We start from the raw sequence: 22,254 nt of genomic DNA, 5'->3' as shown, positions 1-22,254 counted from the left end.
CATCCATTTTAAAATACAGTTGTTTGAGTTTTAACAAATGCATGCAGTTGTGTAACCATCACCACAATCAAGATACAGAACAGTTCCATCACCCCCTAAAATTCTCCAGGGCTTCATTCTAGTCAACCCCTTCACCCAGCCCCAGCCATTAAAAACTACCCATCAGGTATTTTGTCTCTTTAGTTTTGCCTTTTCCAAAAGGCCATATAAATGGAATCATAGGGTGCATAGCACGCAATCTGCCTTCTTTCATTTAGCCTAATGCACTTGAGATTCGTCCATGCTACATGTATCAGAAGTTCCTTTTCATCAACCCCATTAAATAGTGGGTAAAGGACATGAACAGACACTTCTCAAGAGAAGATATGCATGTGGCCAACAAGCATATGAAAAAAAGGTCAACATTACTGGTCATTAGAGAAATGCAAATCAAAACCACAGTGAGATACCATCTCATGCCCATCAGAACAGCGATTATTAAAAAGTCAAAAATAACAGATTCTGGCAAGGTTGTGAAGAAGAAGGAACACTTTTACACTGTTGGTGGGAGTGTAAATTAGTTCAACCATTGTGGGAAACAATGTGGCAATTCCTCAAAGACCTAGAGGCAGAAATGTAATTTGACCCAGCAATCCCATTACTGGGTATATGCCACAAGGAATGTAAATCATTCTATTGTAAAGACACATGCACATGTATGTTCATTGCAGCACTATTCACGATAGCAAAGGCAAGGAATGAACCTAAATGCCCATCAGTGATAGATGGGATAAAGAAAATATGATACATATACGCCATGGAATACTATGCAGCCATAAAAAGGAACAAGATCACATCCTTTGCAGTTACATGAATGAAGCTGGAAGCCATTTTCCTCAGCAAACTAACACAGGAACAAAAAACCAAACATTGCATGGTCTCACTTATAAGTGGGAACAGAACAATGAGAACACATGGACACATTTCGGGGAACAACACACACTGAGGTCTGTCAGAGGTAGAGTTAGGGGAGGGAGAGCATCAGGAAGAATAGCTAATAGACACTGGGCTTCGTACATAGGTGATGGGATGATTTGTGCAGCAAACCACCATGGCACATGGTTTTTGTTGTTGTTGTTGTTGTTGTTGTTGTTTTGAGACAGTCTCACTCTATCGCTTAGGTTGGAGTGCAGTGGCGCGATCTCAGCTCACTGCACCCTCTGCCACCTGGGTTCAAGTGATTCTCCTGCCTTAGCCTCCCGAGTAGCTGGGATCACAGGCACCTGCCACTGTGCCTGACTAATTTTTGTATTTTTAGTACAGACAGGGTTTCACCATCTTGGCCAGCTGGTCTTGAACTCCTGATCTCATGATCCACCTGCCTCAGCCTCCCAAAGTGCTGGGATTACAGGCATGAGCCACCACACCCAGCCCATGGCACACATTTACCTATGTAACAAACCTACACATCCTGCACATGTACCCCTGAACTTAAAATAAAAGTTGAAGAAAAAAAAAGAAGAGGAAGTTCATTTTTGGCTGGGCACGATGGCTCATGCCTGTAATCCCAGCACTTTGGGAAGCTGAGGCGGGCAGATTGCCTGACGTCAATGGTTCAAGACCAGCTTGGCCAACATGGTGAAACCCTGTCTCTACTAAAAATACAAAAATATTAGCCAGGTGTAGTGGCATGTGCCTGTAATCCCAACTACTTGGAAGGCTGAGGCAGGGGAATTGCTTGAACCAGGAAGATGGATGTTGCAGTGAGCTCAGATCATGCCACTGCACTGCAGCCTAGGTGACAGAGTAAGACTCTGTCTCAAATAAAAAGAAGAAGTGCCTTTTCATTGATAAGTAGTGTTACAATGCATAGATGTATAACAGTTTATTCATTCAGCAGTAGGAGGACATTTGAGTTGTTCCCAGTTCTGGGCCATCATGAATAAAGCCACTATAAATATTTGTCTATGGGTTTTTTTTGTGGACAGAAGTTTGTATTTCTCCAGCTAAATACCTGCAAGTGATATTGCTGACTTATATAATAAGTATATGCTTAACTTTATATTAAACTGCCAAATTGTTTTCCAAAGTGACTGTTCCATTTTGCATCCTCACGAGCACTGTCTGAGAGTCCCAGTTGCTCCACATCCCCTGCCCCAGTACTTAATATCGTCAGTTTTGTGTTTTGAATTTTTTTTGTTTTAGCCATTCCAAAATAATAGTGGTTTCTCATTATGATTTAAATTTAGTGATTAATTATGTTAAACACCTTTCATGTGTTTATTTGCTATTCATACTTCTTTTCTGGTGAAGTATATGTTCAAGTATTTTGCCCATTTTTTTAAAAAAAAATTGTTTGTTTTCTTCTTACTGAGTTTTGAGAATTTTTGATGTATTCCAGACACAAGTCCACCGTCAGATACAGATTTTACAATATTCCTCCCAGTCTGCATAGAAGATTTGTCTTCTTATTTTGTTATCAGTGCCATTCTAAAAATAGAAGGTTTTGATTTTGATGAAATCCAATTTCTAAATTTTTGTTTCCTGGATTGTGTTTTCAATGTCATATCCAAGAAATCTTTGCCTAATCCAAATCAGAAAGATTTTCTCCTGTTTAATTATTTTATGCTTTTAGGCTTCTTCTTTTGTACTTTCACTTATGTTTCTGTATTTCCCATTTTAACATTTTACATTTAGATCTATGATCCTTTTTGAGTTACAGGTCAACATGCTTTCTTTTTTCCTCTCTCTCTCTCTTTTCTTTCTTTTCTTTTCTTTTTTTTTTTTTTTTTTTTTTTTTTTTGCGTGGATGTCTGTATGCTCTAGCATCATTTTTTAAACAGACTATCTGCCATGCTTTGAATGTATCCCCACAAAATTCATATGTTGAAACTTCATTGCCAGTGTGATAGTTTTAAGACTTATGGCCTAGGCCAGGCACTGTGGCTCATGCCTATAATCCCAGCACTTTGGGAGGCCAAGGCAAGCGGATCATTTGAGACCAGCCTGGCCAACATGGTGAAACCCTATCTCTAACAAAAAACACAAAAATTAGCAGGGCATAGTAGCAACACACCTGTAATCCCAGCTACTTGGGAGGCTTAGGCAGGAGAATCACTTGAACCCAGGAAGTGGAGGTTGCAGTGAGCTGAGATCGTGCCACTGCACTCCAGCCTGGGCAACAGAGTGAGACTCTATCTCAAATAAATAAATAAATAAATAAATAAATAAATAAAGAATTAGGGTCTTTAGGAGGTGATTAACTCATGAGAACAGAGCCCTCACGGATGGGATTAGCACCCTTACAACAGAGGTGTGAGGGAGCTGTTGGTCCCTATTGCCATGTGAGGATGCATCAAGAGGCACCATCTTGGAAGCAGACAACAGCCCTCACCAGACACCAAATCCACCAGTGCCTTGATCTTGGTCTTCCCAGCCTCCAGAACCATGAGAAAATAAATCACTGTTTTTTATATGACCCAGTCTCAGGTATTTTGTCATAGCAGCAGAAACAAACTGACACCGTCTGTCTCCAGTGAATTCCCTCTGTACTTTGTCAGAAATCAACTGACCATGCATGCGTATTTCTGCAGTCTCCATTCTGTTCTACTGTTACAAATGTGTATCCTTTCACCAATTCCACAGCCTTATTCACTCTAGCTTTATAGTAACTCTTGAAACCAGGTAGTGCGTGTCCACCTGGTCTCACTGTTAGCCTCTCCTCTATTAGGCTCTCCTCTTTCCTGTGGTCTTTCAGGCCAGGTGGCAGAGGCTGGACAAAGCTCAGGGCCCTAGCATGGCCTTGCAGGCCCTTATGATGCAAACCGCACCAGCTCATCTTCTGTCACACCTGCCTCCTAGGAATACTGATGTGCTGATAGTTCTCTGCTTTTGTCTAGCACCATCAGGCCTCCAAGCCTTTGCCTACCCTGTCACCTCTGGCAAAGACAGGAAAGCCCTGTCTTTGGGCCCCACGCCACCCCTTTTCCTCTTCCTGGTTAGCTTGGATTATTCTTCAAGGCTCTAAAAAATAGAGGCCTCATAAGAGACATCCAGGGGAACCTGTATGACCTTCCCAAAAGTGTCCTTACCCAGGCAATATAGTACAGTGGCCAGAGGGTAGACCTGGGAACCAGCTGCCTAGGCCTGAACTCAGGGTGCCAGAACCCACTACTATCAATACTACTAGGGCAAGTTACTTCCCATCTCTGAGCCTCAGTTTCTCATCTATAAAAAAAGTACCTCTCTTTTGGGGTGTGGTAGGGATTAAATGAGTCAATATATGTATAAATAAATAAATGTACTTAAACATAAACTTACTATAAATGAACATAATAGAGACCCAATAAACTTGGGTTGTTATCATTATTTTTTTTTTTTTAAGATGAAGTCTCGCTCTGTCGCCCAGGCTGGAGTGCAGTGGCGCGATCTCGGCTCACTGCAAGCTCCGCCTCCCGGGTTCCCGCCATTCTCCTTCCTCAGCCTCCCAAGTAGCTGGGACTACAGGCGCCCGCCACCATGCCTGGCTAATTTTTTGTATTTTTAGTAGAGACGGGGTTTCACTGTGTTAGCCAGGATGGTCTCCGTTTCCTGACCTCATGATCTGCCCGCCTCGGCCTCCCAAAGTGCTGGGATTACAGGTGTGAGCCACTGTCCCCCGGCTGGGCTGTTATTATTTAAGGATTGAGACCCCTTTTGATGTTTTCTGCTGTCAAGAAAATATGTGAGCACAGCTTCTTGTCACCCCCCCACCCCACACACACTCAGGCAGGGGTCAAGGCCACCTGAGCAGCTAGATGCAGCCACTGAGGCCCCAGCCCCCATTGTAGAGCTGCTGTTTCTAGGAGCCACACGCTAGGGAGCAAGCAGCAGCCAGCACTGGAAACAGGCTACCCCAGCCTCAGTCTCCGTGGGTGCCACTCAGGTGCCCAGCACTGCGGGAATCCCTGCCTGAGGCAGCCTAGGCTGGGAGTTCACATCTTGGTGCCCCAGGGTCCTTGGATAGTGATGTGTCAGTAACACTTCAAGCAGCCAGTTGAGCTACTCTGCAGGGAAGAAGCCCACTTGCAAGGCAGCTGGACGTTCCCAGCCCTGGGAAACAGAGTCCTGCTTGCTCTTGAGGTTGGGTCCCCTATGAGAAGGGGGTCAAGAGAGGACCAAGAGCATCACCGGTTTTTTCTGGAGCAGAGGAGAGCCCTTAAAGCAAAGAGAACCATCTGCACACGAGAGCCACTGAAGTGCGGAAGGAAGGCCAGGGGAGGGGCATGGAGGCAGAGACAAGGGTTCAAGCCCCAGCTCCCCTTCTCTGTGTGAGTTATGTAACTTTCCTGAGCTTCAGGCTCCTCCCCTCTCCTAAGAGGATAGTGCCACCTCCCTTAAGGGGTACCTGTGGCTGTACGGAGCAATGGGAGAGCCAAGAGGAAACCCTGGTGCATCCAGCCTTCTTTCAGAGATGGAAGCCACAGGCCCAGCCAGGTGATCTACCCAGGGTGGGCCAGCACATTCCTGGGAGTCCAAGTCAATGCAGACAAAGGGCTGTCTAGGGAACAAAGAACTGAGAAGAGGAAAGCCACCTCTGGTTCCTGGTGAGCCTGCCAACCTCCTGCAGCCCCTCATAGCCCAGGACCCCTGGAGGTGAGCCTGACTCTCAGCCCTGGCACTGGAGAAACTCACTCCTCCTTGCTCCATTGGTCCCCATTTCCTGTTTCCTTGGGCCCCTCTTCTTCTAGCCTGGGCAGAGCTGAGGAGGGCAGTGGGGGTTCAGGCCGCTGCCAGGTTGGGGAGCTCCTTGCAGGGCTGGGAGAATGGGATGGATAGGGTTTGGCCAGAGCCTCACAGGAAGCTTCCTTTCAGGCAGCTGAGCCCATTTCAGGGGTAGGGAGCACTGATCGGGCTTTCCCCAGGGTTGGGACATTGCCCTGGGAGGAGGACGAGGATGCTTCCCAGGTCTCCGCTGACTCATGGTAGTGAGTATTAGTCACTCCCTCACAAGAATCGGCCCACGTCCTCTAGTAGCCTCTTGTCTCCCAGAGGCCCCTGTCCCATGTTTACCTGCCTGAAGCTCCTCTCCCGGCCACCCGCACCCACATCCACACAGTTCAGGCAGACACAAGAGCCCAGCATCACTTTTCGCTCAAGCCTCCTCTGTGACATCAGCTTCCTGCAGGAGAAACCTTCAGGAGGTTTCTCTTACAGATTTGGGGGTCAAAGACTGAGTTCCAATCTCAGCACTGCTGCCTTGTATCTCTGCTTCCTAGGCAAATTATGTCACCAGTCTGGACTGTTGGGTTTTTTTTTCCGCAAAGAGTAATAATAATACTATCTAGTAGGATTGGTATGACAATGAAATCATATAAAGTGTATGAAAGTTCCTGGCACAAAATAAGTGATCAATGCGTGGTAATGAACATTATTATTATAAATCAATAAAAGAAGAAATGTCCCTTATATATAGCTTTTTAAAAAATAAGATAACAAAACCCTTGGCCCCTTGGCCCCTTGGCCCTGTGAAACTGTGGGCTGACATGGAACAAAATAAAAGCAAGTAGAGGGTCAGGTGTGATGCCTCACACCTGTAATCCCAGCATTTTGGGAGGCTGAGGTGGGAAGATCATTGGAGCCAAGAAGTTGGAGACCAGCCTGGGCAACATGGCAAGACTCTGTCTCTACAAAAAAGCTTGGCGTGGTGGTGCACGCCTGCGTCTACGGTCCCAGCTGCTCAGGGCTCCGAGGTGGGAGGATCATTTGAGCCCAGGAGTCCAAGGCTGCAGTGAGCCCTGATCGCACCATTGCACTCCAGCCTGGGTGACAGAGCAACTCCAGCCTGGGTGACAGAGCAAAACTCCATCTCTATTTATAAAAAAATTAGGAGATGGGGGGAGCGGGTAAAGATTTCCTCTATTTTCATCCAATATCCCCTGGCTGTAGAAACTGTCCCCCAGCCCCCACTGGGGAGGTCAGGATGGCGGTGAGCAGTGAGACCTGGGACAGTCCGAGGAACTGTGGCTCCATGGGAGGAGCCCGGAAGGGGCAGAGAGGCTGCAGATGTGCCCTGAGGATAACAATTCACTCAGCTCAGGGAAGCCCACTTGAGCCCACCTCTCAAATATAAGGCCCCCATCCCGGCCGGCCCCACCCCTCTCACTGAGGCAGGGTTTCTCCGCCTCAGCACTGCTGACACTTTGGACCAGATATTTTTTGTTAAGGGGCTGTCCTGGCCATTGTACGATGGCGAGCAGCGTCCTCAGCCTCCACACACTAGATATCTGTAGCACTCCTTCCCCTTGCCAGTTGTGACAAGCAAAGATGTCTCTAGACTTTGCCAAATGTCTCCCCCTGTACCCCCACTATGAAGAACCACTGCTGTGGACGGTAGGCTCGTCCCTTGGTCTCCCCAGCTTCTTCCCCCACCTCTCCTGAGCCTTCTCCCCACCTCACCCCAGCCCCAGGCCTGGCTGAGATGTCTCCCCCAACACACACTGGAGGAGGCAGCGCCAACCAGCCCACCGCATCTCAGGGAGGCCGCCTGGCCCAGTTGCTGAGAACCAGAATGGAGAGGCTGTCTCTGTAGGCCAGGCCATTGTTGAGTCAGGGAGCGGTCAGTGGAGGAGTCTTGGGGTGAAAAGAGGAATCAGTGCCTCCAAGAGGAGCCAGGAAAGGCGGAGTAAGGCTGAGACAAGGCCACAGGTGGTGGTGTGTGAGTCCTGACCTGGGCACTTTCTGCTTGGTCAGACAGGGACCTGGGGAGGCCACCGGGAGCTGAAAAGTTGCTCAGAGCCCTAGTGGCATGGCGCTACCTCCCAGCAACCCTGAAAAGTCCAGGCCTTGGCTGGGCCGCAGGAATTCAGGAGCCCCAGGCTGGATCAGGAAGATGACAGGAACTGAGTTCAGAGCCTCATGTGGGACTGGGGCTTGGGCATGAAGCTGTCAGTGCAGTGGGTTACATAAGTGCTCTCTCCCCAGCAAAGAAACAGAAGAGAGCCCTAAGAAGAAGGCATCAAAGGAGGAAACTGGCAAGCTTCACAGGGGAGGAGGCTTTGGAGCCAGTTTTGTCAGATGACAAGGAGTTCACCAGACAGAGAGGCAGGTGGAGGAAGGGCATTCCTGGGAAAGGGTGCTCACTGACAGGCAAAAGGTGCCCAAAGAACAAGGAAAGGTCAGCAGGTCCACGCGTTGCTTCAGGAACCCTGCTTCAGCCCTTGAGTGATGGGGAGTGAGGGTGAAGTGGGTCTGTATCCCATGGGAAAGTGGCTGAAAACTGGCTGGCAGCGTGAGAATAAACGGCCAGTTCACGCAATGTCTCCCCTCCCATTCTCCACATCAGTGAGGTTCAGGTCACCTTGATGCAAGGTCAGCGTGTGCTGGGGTGAGCTAGCTAGCCATAGTTCCTGCAGAAGACCTAAGCCCAAGTATGCCTTGGCCTTGGTCAGTTTCTCAAGGAAGACACTGAAGCTCCCCTGCCTGCACAGTGACACTTGGTAGCAGTCACTTGGCCCAAGACTTGCGGTCAGGAGGTCTGCAGTCATGTGTTTGAAATGGGGTCTGACTGTACTTGTTCACACTGAGTACCCATCATCCTACTGGGAGGTTAACATTCTCCCTTCCCACAATGCACTGGCCCACTGGGCCCACACCTTTCCTCCAGGTCACCCTGGAAAGTCACCATTGCTGTAAGCCCAGCCCTCAATCACCCTAGGGCAGGGAGAAGATCAGATCAAGCCAGAGTACCCAGAGCCAGGCCCTGGCTAGAGGAGACTCCACCCCCCTGCCCTGCCCCTGTGGGTCTGTCCTGTCCCACCCAGTCCCAGGAAAGGGCTGGGACTGTTTCCATTTCCAACCTGTCTGGGCCGCTCCTTTCTTGCCCAGGTGGCTCTGCTGGGAAAACCTATAACAGCTGAGCGGGCTTTTCAGGATTGGCTTGATGCCAGGGCCAGGGCGAGGGATGAGCTGGCCACATAGCAGTAATCGCCTGTGCTGCTGAAGTGCTTTTCTTTAGAGGATCTCAAAACATTTGACCAGAAATAGGAGTTGTCCCAGCTATGAAAGGACACAGAGAAGAAGGGTCACTCACTAAGCTGGTAACAGCTTTGGCAGTAGAATGAAGGCTTCAAAAGACTGGCTCCAAGGGAAGTAAACAACAGAATCCAAGGCTAAAATTGTATCCTTAACAAATACTATCTGAAGTTAAAACAGGATTTCACTATTTATGGAAATCTATATAAACCTAATAAGCACAGAGTGGTGAATGTGTGTGTGTATTCAGGGAGGGAGTGGAATAGAACAAGATTTGGCACTCACTCTCTTCCTCCCTGTCCCTTCCTGTGGTCACACTTCTCAGGGTGCTCCTCACATGAGAGTCTTCCCTCTGAGATTCTGTACCCGTGGTTGCCTTCCCCTCCTCTAGGCCCAGCAGGGTCCTGGTTTCCCACTTGAGAGGAGACAGCCACTGTAAGCCATCTGTCCTCTTGCCAGATGAGACCATTCCTTTGGAATGTCCTTCTGGTCACCTTCCTCTCCCACTGCCATGGACCCTCACCCTCTCATGCTCAGTTCCCCACACCTACTCAACTCACGCACTCTTCCTGCCAATCTTACATGCCATCACCACATTCATCTTCCCAAAATCCTGCCAAAATTAACCCTTCATCCTTGTCCAAAGGACATTGTCAAGATTCCCTAGCAGAACCTTTGAGACTCTTCCCCCAGACAGATCTTCCACCTCCAGTCCTCCCTGGCATGAAGTCTCCTCAAGATATTTCATTGTCTGCTTGCTGGTCCCACATGTGCCTTGAGTCTTCTGCCCTCTCTGCCCTTCCAGATCCTTCCCACCAACCTTAGGAACCAGCCCTGCCAGGAAGCCTTCCTATCACAAGGCCCCTTCCAGAGACTGTTACTCAGGAGATCGTGTTACCTCCCTGGGTTCAAATCCAGAACTTCTCCTTGAAAGCCTTCATTATCTTACTTCTTACTCTGCCCTTATGGACACCCAGCCTGGGTTATGAGCTATCTTCCCAAAGAAATTGAGTTGCCAGATTTAGCCAATAGGAACACTAGACTTCCAGTTAAACTTGAATTTCAAAAAAGCAACAACAACAAAAAATAGTGTTAGTATATGCCATGTAGTATTTGGAACCTACTTATATTAAGAATTGTTTATCTGAAACTCAAATTTAACTGGGGATCCTATATACTCTCTGGCAACCTTACAAAGAAAGCATAAGCATGAAGCTTTCCATCTCCCTCAGGCTCTGACACTCAGAGAAGTTCTCAGGACCTGTATCGTCGATTAATTATTTTTTTGATTCAGCAAAGACTCCTTGGCTTTCATCTGCTCTTGGCCCCAAGACCCAGAGCCTACTTAAATCCCTGTGGTCCAGTTGAATCATCTGCAACAAACTCCTAACAGGCCATCTAGGAGAATATCTTCCTTTAGTACTTCATGTTCTCCTTAAACATTCATCCTCAAGATGCGCTAGCAGCAGATGGGTTTCAGGCAACAAAACCTCAAGTGTTTCTTGCTAACCAAAGGAGGAAGGAGCTCTGGAGCCAGGATGCTTGGTTTCAAATCCCAAGTCAGCTGCATGTGGTCCTGAGGCCTCAAGCAAGAGATTTACATCTCTAGGTCTCAATTTCCCAATCTATAAACCAGCAATCATAGCAGGACCTACCTGACAGATTGTTGTGATAATTAAATGAGATAGTACATGGTGAATAAATTGGTGAATACATTGACTCTTACATGGAAAGCACTAAATAAATGGCACCTGACATTGTCAGTGATTTCCTAAGACTGCCAGTGGCTGCTGACATGGGCACAATTTCCTTTTGGGATCTCTTTCGCTAGCTGCTTACCAAAATAGTGGTCATGTGTCAATCTCCATAACCAACAGAGTTATGGAAGAGTCACAGAAGAGGGTCCCCTGGTGAAGGTTCTCCGTGGGGAACTTCCACCTCTAGGTGAGGCAAAGCAAGACATACAGGGACTTCCTCAAGTGTGTGGTCTGTCCCTACTTCTCCAATTAAACTACAAATCATTGCCCTCCCTTTTCAAGTTCACATCTTTAAAAGACTGGTAAGAGCTGCTCTCCTTGATGAAATGGGTGGCTGGTTTCAGACCCAACTGGATGTGGACAGAGGAAGAGCTACCACTGGCCTTCTTAGGACTCTGTGGGTGAGCCTCGGGGATTCAGCGGAGAGAGATCCCATGCCCAGATCCTCCTGCATCCTACCAACTCATCTTCAGCCTCCGAGGTCACCAACCAGCTCCTGAACCTCAGCATGGGTGGGGTGCCTTGGGTTTTTCAAGGAGACTCTTGGTCAATTCAACAAAAGTTCAATCGTCAAAGGACCAATTTGCTAAATGGCAATTCTTTGAGTTCATGGAACTCACAAATTTCATAAGAACTCTTTGAATATTCTCCATGAATATGTGTTTCTTAACAGCAATTTAAAGAACATTCAATTTGTCAAAAGCTCAGAAGCCGAGAATGGTTTAGTTTCCTTATAAGTATGTTCTTCTTTTGAATATATTTTTAATATGTCATTTTAATGAAAATATTTTCTTTTCCCTATGAACATATTTGTAAGAAATATATTCATGAAAAATGTATTTAATCAAATAAGAATACATTCCCAATGCATAGTTACTAACACATTCAGACAGAACACAATCAGATGTTCATGGAGAACGTAGTCATTGAATGTGTTTCAGAAAATCGTTATTTCAAAACAAGGTTTTGGCATATTGGCAAATTCAAAGAACTGGTGAAATGACTCCTAAGTAAGTTGACTTTCAGAGAATTGGCTGCTTCTCATGAGAGAAAATCAATTTCTGCCTCTTGTTTTCATCTGTTTACAATTTGATTCTGAGAACTTCTAGAACAGTGGTTCTCAAACATGAACACGCATCAGAATTACTGCAAAGCTTGGCTGAACTGCCAATTCTTGGATGATGCCCCGAAGGATTCTGGTTCTAGGTGGGGTGGAGCCCAGGAATCAGTGTGTTGAGTACAATTCCAAGGTCACTCAGACACCGCCAGGTCCCACACCTCACTTTGAGAACAAGTTGAACGTAATGAAGAAAATGGTTAATCATAAGATGTTACTACAAGATCCTAAGGTAGGATTTTTTTCCTCTCTGAGTGTGCTTGAAAATTACATCCAGCCTTAACACTAATATTGTAAAATAATAAAATGACCTACATCCCACCATGCTTTTTGTTTGTTTGAGACAGGACCTCTCTGTATCACCCAGGCTCTGTATCACAAGTATAGCTCACTGCAGCCTCGAACTCCTGGGCTCAAGTGATCCTGCCACCTCAGCCTCCTGATTAGCTACGACTACAAGCACGCACTACGAATCCCACCTATTTTTTGTAGAGACAGATCTTGCTATATGGCCCAGGCCAGTCTCTAGCTTCTGGCCTCAAGTGATCCTCTTGTCTTGGCTTCCCAATGTGCTGGATTATAGATGTGAGTCACCATGCCTGGTACCTATACCCCATTATCGTAACATAATTGTCTTTTGCAAGCAGCCTTCAACATGCATGCCAATTGGTTGCCAAAGGTACATACTGATTTATATTCTACCTTTTCTGTTTACTATAATATAAGAAACATCTTCCACTATGTAGCAAAGGCATTGTCGTGATTATTTCTAACGGTTAAACAATATACCACACACAGATTTCCTATAACCTGCTCAATTAGTCTTCTAATATTTTATATCTTCTATATGTGCTGTATCATTTCCAATTGTTAAGCACAGTGAACATCTTCAAACATGTAATTTTTTGCTTCTGTTGAATAATTGTCATGGAATTCATTTCCAGAACTGGAATTAGTGGTGTGGTAGGAATCTACAGTGGTTCCCTACAGTGAGAACACAGTAGAATAAGGACCAGGAATGGGATGACATGAAACACGAATATTGTAATCCCCTATTAAGCCACTTTCTTGAAGCTCTAGGATAAAGGTCACAGTTGGTTTTACAGATCAATTTAAGGTCAGGTCATGCAAGAAGTTAGACAAGCAGGGGTTATGAGCTTCTTATAGAATCATGATTTTAATGTAGCATGTAGGGAAGGCCTGAGACACTGCAGGTACTTAACGTGCTCCAGTATTTGATGCATAATAAAGATACTGCACTTAGCTCATTAACAGCCTGGCATAATTGAATTGCATCATTAAATCATTAACACTCCTTGCCACACCACCCAACGCGTCTGGGAACTATCCAGAGGCGTCCCATTGAGTCCCAAGACCTTGGGGAGAGTAGAGCCAACTCCCCCATTCCCATCCTGCCCTTCCCCAGCTGCTCCACCAGTAGAAGAGGGAAGTGGAGGTCTGGATGTGAGGAAGACCATTAGCCAAGTCTCACCTCCTACCTAGGGCTGCAGTTGTGACAGTGTGCCAAGGAACCACGGAAAACCGGGAGGAAAAAACTGGTTGCTCTCCAGATGTGTAATGTGAGGAAGTTATTCTGATCCCGCTTCCTTGCAGATGGGATCTTTGTCTTATTGACACCTCAGTAGGTGCTCCACAAATGATTGTCCCCGGAGTGAATGAATGGATGGCCTTTGTCTAGGCTCATACTGATACCCCAGGTTGCCTCTCCCTGATGTATTCTGTAGGGGGCACTCTCATTACTGCCTTCACCGCAGCCACCTCTGGGGATGTAGGCACTTGTGTCTCCATCCTGGGCAGCGCTGGTCTTGGCTTCACTTATCTCCTGGATCTGGTGTTTTGAACCTGACCAAAGGCAGGCATGTGGGTACATGAAAGCATAAACAATGTGCAGTGCGTTTATTTGCTGGATGACCATTCTAGTCATTCCAAAGGCCCGCTTGAGTGGGGCATTACAGGAACATCCTCTGTCTAGAAATCCGAGCCCTGGTTCTTCTTCCTCAACTGTCTTCTCCATCTCATTCCACCCTGCTTGAGTTCTCCTGCCTGGCTGTGCAAGCAGCCTCTCCCTTCAGATCTCTACCTGCTCTTCTGAGATCCAGCTACCCCAGCTAGGAAGTCCGTTGTAAACCCAGAACCAAGGATGTTTTCCCTTTCCCTGTTTCCTGTTTTTCTTTTCTTTTTTTTTTTTTTTTGAGACGGAGTCTGGCTCTATCGCCCAGGCTGGAGTGCAGTGGCCGGATCTCAGCTCACTGCAAGCTCTGCCTCCCGGGTTTACACCATTCTCCTGCCTCAGCCTCCCGAGTAGCTGGGACTACAGGCGCCCGCCACCACGCCCGGCTAGTTTTTTGTATTTTTTAGTAGAGACGGGGTTTCACGGTGTTAGCCAGGATGGTCTCGATCTCCTGACCTCGTGATCCACCCATCTCGGCCTCCCAAAGTGCTGGGATTACAGGCTTGAGCCACCGCGCCCGGCCTGTTTCCTGTTTTTCAACATGCATAAAACCTCTTTGAGCCTCAGAAGGGACTGCCCAAGACCCACCTCCTACAGCACCTAAATCTTCAGCTTTTATTCTCCAGCAATAAGAAATCAGTTTGATAAACATTAAGAGCTTTGGTCCTGGGCCTCAGACCAGGGCATTGGTCCCATCAACCTCAGACCATATGTTCATGTGAGGACAGCAGGTGGGAGGCCACCTGCCTTCCCCCATCCGCTTGCCCTGCCTGGGATACTGAATGGCAGGTAAAAAGTGGAGAAGCGTCTTCCTGTCCCAGCCCAGTTGCTGAGAGATGAGCTAGAGAGGGTGGCCTCGATCCAGTCGGCCCAGATTGAGGCCCAGACTCAGACACCTCCTAGTTCCCACGCTCAGGCAGCAGGCCTGAAGCAAAACTGGTTTCATAATCTCACCTCTGCCCAGTGCTTTTTGCAAAATGATCTGCCATTTGGTTCCCACATCACAATCATACTATTTATCTATGCAAAACAGCACCTCATTAAAAAAGGAAGAAACACATCACCATTGGCCCAACCCCTCATTAAGGTATAACACACAGGCCCTGGGCACACCCAGGGTGGAACCAGCACCCAGAATGACCAGGGTGTTAGGCCCATGTCACTAGCTCTGTCCCCACCCTCACCCCATTCCTCCTAAGTGAGCTGTGCTGCTCCTCAAATCTGTGTAGTGGGAGATGACAGAAAAGGGGTCCTTTGGAACTGAGAGACGGGTTCACTGGGGGAGCCCCTCCTCCAAGGGGCCTTCTCCCCTGAACTATTATCTCTACTTAAAGCTCTTCCTCTTGCCTTCAGCCCAGCTTCTACAATGGTATTTGCTGACTACTGGCATATTTTTACCTTTGTTTCTCACTAGAACGGAAGGGCCCTGAGCAGATGAACTGTGTTATGTTTTTCAGGGCCTAAACCAGTGTTTGGCACATAGTAGACGTTCAGTAAATATTTGCAAAATGCTCAATTTAATTTTTGACTTCATGATAAGGAATTCCATGATTGTTTTTCTGCCAGAAGTTTCCCCTCCCGTTCTCACTGGAAATACACCACCCCTTTGGTTGTGTTAAGCAATGATTTCTACCCTTGACCCCCAGGGTCTCAGGAACAAAAGTTGAAATGTTTTTATTTTGAATAATAATCTCGTGCTTTTTGTATTATCTGAATGGCTTTAATTTACTGTGCAACATTTAGGACATACAGAAAATAAATAAGAAAAATATCACAGCCATGCGCTCACCACCCAACTTGAAAACACCCAAAGCATGATCACTACAATAGAAGACCCCAGTCAATTTTGATGCCAGGCATCTATTCCCCTTTCTCTCCTTCAGAGGAATCTGTATCTCAAACGTGATGACCATCTGAATTTTTTACAGTTAATTTTTTAATGTAATAGGTATGAGGTTTGCTGTCGGTGTGTCCTGCAGGCTGAAGTCAGACTGTGTTCTCAACCTGGCTCCGCCTGCACACCGCACCTGCTCTGTGCCCCAGTTTCTCTATCTGTAAAGTGGTGATAATAATACCCGTCTCTTCCCCACTTCACTGAGTGTGCAGATGAGTGAGATAAATGTAAAGTGCTTGGAGCATCAGGAGAGAGAGGCTTTAGATAACCTCAAGCAGGTAGGTAGTGCGGGAAGTGCCAGCAGGCCTCTACCACGGGTTTCTCATGGCTGAGAAGAGTGTGCTGACCTGCTCACCTGACTGTGCCCTGACCCGGATGCCAGCTCATTCACACCAGCCAGCCAGTTCCGCCTCCTCTCTGTGGGTAACCCTTCTTTGGTGCTTGTGGGATCCTGGAGCTGAGACAGCCAGCAGCCCCCTCTGACCGTAGAGGACCCATTTCAGCCACAGAATTGGCAATCTCTCACTGTACTACCTGAGGGTCCTTCCTCTCTCCTTTCCTGTCATTCTGTGTGCCAGAGTTGTGCTGTCTACACAGCAAGCTCCTAAGCAATGGTGGTGATCAGGCTATCCACACTCCCGAAGAAATGGGGAAGACAGGGTCAGCAGGCATGTCTGAGCCTGGTGTGAACGTACTGAGTAAATAGGTCAGTGAGAGCTACAAAGTTTAAGACTCCCTGTTCCCAGGACAAAAAGAGACAAATGAGGTTGAAAAGCGCAAACTCAACATTTTTAAAAACCATAAAATGAGACAATTCCCACCCAAGGCCATCTCCCACATATTCACACCAGAGGGCTTCAAGTGTGGGAACTGTGTCGGGAGAAGCAGAGCAAGAGCTGGCTAGCCGGTCCACGAGGCTCGAGATGGGGGATATGGAGGTAGGATGGTCAATGGACAGAGGCCAGAGGCTGAGTTCATCCAAGACACTGTCACCTGACTAAACCAGTAGAGACTTCTGAAGCAGTCCAACAGTGTGGTCAAAGAAAATGGCAAGCTTGGTAGGTAAAAGAGTTTGCTGACACAGATGTTATCTACAGCAGAGAAGTCACTGTCATTAGAAAATATTCCCCCATTTGCTAAATGTTTTCAGCACTCCAGCCCGAGAGGCAATTCAGAATGTCGATGTTGCAGATAAGTGCAAGGATGGAGGAGCTGCGGCTCCCATCCTTCAATCTCAAGAATCCTGCCAATTCCAAGCACCTATGCTGTGTCTGCTGTTCAGGACAGCCCTTGAGGGAGACGGTGCTCCAAGAAAAATCCCAAAGAAGTGGTCCAGAAAGCTGGCCTCCAACAAGGGGCACTGATAGAAGAACTGGAGGCTTGGATCTCTGACCTAGGATGTCAGGAGCTGCCACAGAAAAGAACTGAGAGAGTCAGGGCTTGAAAGCAGGGCCATTACTGGGAAACTTCCAGTGGAAGAGAAAGAATCTTGAGTGGTGGCTGACAGAATTGGTTCTAGACCTAGATCAGTGTGACCTTGAGTGAGTCATTTCATCTCTCTGGGCCTCAGTTTCCGCATTTGTAACATGAGGGGGTTGGGTTGGATTATGTCTAAGGTTCTATCACACTAACATCCTATGGATAGCATCAGAGAACAGGGAGGGGACCAACACTGGAATGTCCCTAAACGTAATGCATTGGGGCCACCAAAGCTGAACGGAGTGTACAGTTAAAACTCATATTTGGAGCCTGGTGCAGTGGCTCACACCTGTAATCCCTGTCCTTTGGGAGGTCAAGGCAGGAGGATCACTTGAGGCCAGGAGTTCAAGACCAGCCTGGGCAACATAGTGAGACCCTATCTCTACAAAAATAAAAAAATTATCCAGGTGTGGTGGTGCAACCTGTAATCCTAACTACCCAGGGAGCTGAGGAGGGAGGATCACTTGAGCCCAGAGTGTGAGTCTGCAGTGAGCTATGATTTCTCACTGCACTTTCAGCTGGACAACAGAGCAAGACCTTACCTCAAAAATATATTTAAAAATAAAGGAACTTGTATTTGGCAAGCATCAGAACAAGCTGTAAAACTTTCCTAACCCTGCTTCCCAGAGTCACACACAGCATCCTGACCTCCTTGTCCCATGATCAGAGTATGAGCCAGTGGGTTCCAAGTTGGGCAACCCAATTCTCGGTCCAGTGCTTGTACTAGCTGTGTGACTTCAGGCAAGGCAGTTATCTTTTTGCCTTGCCTGTTTCCTCATCGCTAAGAATCTTTGCCTCCTCCCTGCCCCATGAGGAGGCTGAGAGAATTCACTGTGTAATGTCCACCTAGCATTTGGCTTGCAAGGGGGGAAGAGTCCCACATAAATAGAAGATGACGAGGGTTGTGACAGCTGTTTGATTCCCTGAGTTCTTCCCCAGCCCTTCCTTTGCTGCTGATGGAAACTAACCTGTTGTGAGTCACTACTGTCTTGTTCTCAAAGTTCAGTTCAGAGAAGTCCCCTTGAGCATCACGTTCCTATCTAGCCTCACTGCCAAATGAGGAGACATCAGAGAACAAGGCTAAGAAAATATGATGACACCACTTTCCTAACACCTGATTCCACTTTGCTTTTTACCCTCTATACTGTACGTTTCATAAGGGCGGGGACATCTGGGCAACAATGTTGCACAACTGCAGAGGCACCATCTGCCAACATTTAGTTGACACCCAATAAGCATTTGTTGAACGAATGACACAAACTGCGTAGCTAATATTTGGGTGGGAGGAAGAAAACTACTATTTTTGAATATCCACCATATGCCAAAAACTTTTTTTATTTTATTTATTCCTCTTAGCAGTCTTATGGAATCAAAACTATTTTCCCATTTTATGGTTGGGTAAACTGAGACTCAAGAATTAAGTGATCACTGAGGTCTCATGCAATGAAAGCGGTAGACATAGAATTTGAACTCATGCCTGTTTCACTGGGTTCTAGTCACAGTCCCGTGAATGTGGGTAGGGGAAGGAGGCAAATACCTTAAACCAAGATAAGCTGAGACACTGTCTTCAACAAGGGTTTTTGCTGGACCAACAGGGTAATAGTGCCGGAAGGGTACGGCCTGTTAGTGACAGAAAGGCCCCCTCAAACCAGGCCTTTCAATGGTAAGTGCTGGCTGAGGAAAAGCCCAAGTTTCAGTAGCTTCTCAAACCCATCAGGAGAGCCAAGATAATCTGGGCCGTCCCTTCTCCCTTTCTTTCTGCCTGTTTTTACCTCCACTACCTCACCTTCGTCACACACATGCACACACAATCCCTGCTACAACGTCTCCCAACAAATATAAACACAGAGACACACAATGTCTATTCCCCTCTCCCTGCAAAACCCCTCAGTTCCTAGAAGACCTGCGAGAGCTGACAAGCAGAAATGTGGATGACAGGAATTACAGAAAGAACAAGAAAAGACCGGCGCAGTGGCTCACGCCTGTAATCCCAGCACTTTGGGAGGCCAAGGTGAGTGGATCACTTGAGGTCAGGAGTTCAAGACCAGCCTGGCCAACATGGTGAAACCTTGTCTTCACTAAAAATACAAAAATTAGCCAGGTATGGTTGTGCATGCCTGTAATCCCAGCTACTCAGGAGGCTGAGGCAGAGAATCTCTTGAACCCAGGAGGCAGAGGTTGCAGTGAGCTGAGATCATGCCACTGCACTCCAACCTTGCGACAGAGTGAGCCTCCATCTAAAAAAAGAAAACAAAAGCAAACGAAACAAAAAAAAACCCCACAAAAACAAAGAACAAGAGGATTTCTTTGCCTCAACACTGCTAAAATTCAAGAGTATTAGAAGTAGTCTTTGTCCTCCAGTCTCTGCCTGGGACATTTTCCTAGTATGAACAGTACAGGCATGGCTCCCCCGGCACCACGGACGAACGCAGGCTCAACCCCTCCATTCCTGAGCTTTGTTGACCTTCATGAGTTCTTTGATACGGGAACAATCATCTCTGGCCTAACATCAGAAGGAACTGTGCTTTCAAACACCACAATCGGCCTTGTTTAAGGAGCAGTCCCTAGGAGAGCCCGCAGGGAGTACGTATTTACTCAGGCCTATGGCACTTGTAAAGGAATTATTGACCGTTGAGAGGTGCTTCCAGCTGGATGTATATCCCAAGGCGTGGTAGCTCCCCTCACCAGGGGCCTGATAACTGCCAGGTGCCCTGTCAATTGGCTGACATCTCATGGCTTCCCCAACTGCTGCCCAGAGTAAAGCAATGGGATTGAGTTCGTGGAATCCCTTTTATTCTTTCCAAAGATCCACCTTGCTCAGCTATTTTTAATTTTTATTTTTTAATAAAATAGAGACAGGGATCTTGCTATGTTTCCCAAGCTGATCTCAAATTCCTGGCCTCAAGCGATCCTCCTGCCTTGGCCTCCCAACGTGCTGGAATTACAGGTGTGACCCACCATGCCCGGCCCTTACTCAGCTCTTTCAACCCCCAAAGATGAGAGTGTCTAAAAGGAAAGTGACCACAGCTTCACTTGCTAGAAGATAATGTCACTAAACAGAGAACCCAGGACTGAAGGCTGTTGCTCATGTAAGGCTAAATCCCAGCTCCGCCAATACCTGCTGTATTTGTGTATTAGGGCTACCATAACAAAATCCCACAGATGGCGTGGCTTAAACAATATATCTTTTTCAGAAACTTATTATCTACCTCAGAAACATATTTTCTCACAGTTCTGGAGGCCTGAGTTCCGAGACCCGTGTATAATGAACATCAAGGACAGAGTAGCAAGTAGTAAAGAGGCACCACAGGCCATCCTTGGAAAGCTAGCTGCGTTGACAGGAGATATTTGGACAGTGCACAGCTGGAGACCTTCCTGTCTTTGCAGTTCTCTCTGCTTACTTCCAAAAATGTTGTATATATAGATTTTGATTTAGACACTTTCAGGTGCATGCAGGCCTCTGTCAGTAAAATAAAGAAAACAGGGCTGGGCCTGGTGGCTCACGCCTGTAATCCCAGCACTTTGGGAGGCCGAGGCGGGTGGATCACCTGAGGCCAGGAGAACAGCCTGACCAATATAGTGAAACCCTGTCTCTACTAAAAATACAAAAATTAGCCGGGCGTGATGGTGTGCACCTGTAGTCCCAGCTACTCGGGAGGCTGAGACAGGAGAATTACTTGAACCTGGGAGGTGGAGGTTGCGGTGAGCCGAGATTACGACATTGCACTCCAGCCTGGGCCATAGAGCGAGACTCCATCTCAAAAAAAAAAAAGAAAAAAACAAAGAAAGAAAGAAAACAGATTCCTGTCTCCATAAAATATCTGATGCGGCTATTTTTTTATTCGTTTTTTTCTGGGCCTCAGGGGTAAATAATTGAGTTAATCATCCTATTTGATTCATAGCATCGTCACACTCACTGCATTCCCCTCACTCCAGTAGTTGCTATACTCATGTGTTTCAAGGGATCCCTTGATAAGGACATATTCTTGTGAGATACATGGTATTACTTTGTAGGAGGATTGCTTTTTTAATTCATAAATGGTGTGCTATAAATAGCATTTGGTTTTCTGCTCTTTCTTCCAGTTCTAAGGTATCACCATGTGATAGTATGTGCATGTCATTCCCTGCTTCTAAGAACCATGGGTATTCCATAGTGTGTGCTCACCAGTTAACCTATCCACACACTTGGTGATGGACAACTCAGCTGCCACAAACAAGGCAGCTGCAAGTGCCCTGGTGGCCGGCACAAGAACTGCTCTGAGAAACCCAGAAGGATTTCTGTGCCCCAGGTGGATGCATCCTCACTGCCCTGAACCCTTCCAGACCGCTCTGTGACCAAGCAGATCTATGTAATAAGGTGCTCGGTGTAGTGCTTTTACCTTATCAGCTATTAACCAAAGAACCCCACACTGGGGCATCAGGGTTTCATCCAGTTCTGCTGCGGGGTGGCTGTGGGATGTTACATAAGTCACATCCCGTGTCTGGGTCTCAGGATCCTCTTCCACCAAGTGAGTATGCTGGACAAAGTCAACTCAAAGCCAACCCTAACCCCACTGAGAGTGCATCTGAGGGGCAGCACAAGATAATGAAGCAGAGACACCTTTGAACCCCAAGTCCTAGCTTTGGCGACCTTTGTGAATTGCAGAAGGAGCTCATTGGGAATATACCATAATATTAGATATATAATACCATAATAGACCATAAAATTCACCCTTTAAAAGTATACAATTCAGTGGTTTTTTATAATGCTATATTCACAGAGAAATCTCATCACTGCTTAATTTAAGAACATTTTCATAGACCCCCCTGCCCCCCACCAAAAAACCCTCACTCTCCATTTCATCCTCTCCAGCCCCTGGCAACCATTAATCTACTTTCTGTCACTATTCTGAGCATCTCATACAAATGGAATCATTTACTATATGGCCTTTTGTGACTGGCTTCTTTCACTTAACATAACATGTTCAAGGTTCATCCATATTGTAGCATGTGCCAATACTTCATTTTTATTGTAAATAATATTCCACTGTATGGACACAGCACA

Source organism: Trachypithecus francoisi, unplaced genomic scaffold, assembly GCF_009764315.1.
Source record: "Trachypithecus francoisi isolate TF-2019V2 unplaced genomic scaffold, Tfra_2.0 Lachesis_group3, whole genome shotgun sequence".
Taxonomy (NCBI): domain Eukaryota; kingdom Metazoa; phylum Chordata; class Mammalia; order Primates; family Cercopithecidae; genus Trachypithecus; species Trachypithecus francoisi.
Note: the sequence above shows the minus strand (reverse complement) of the source record.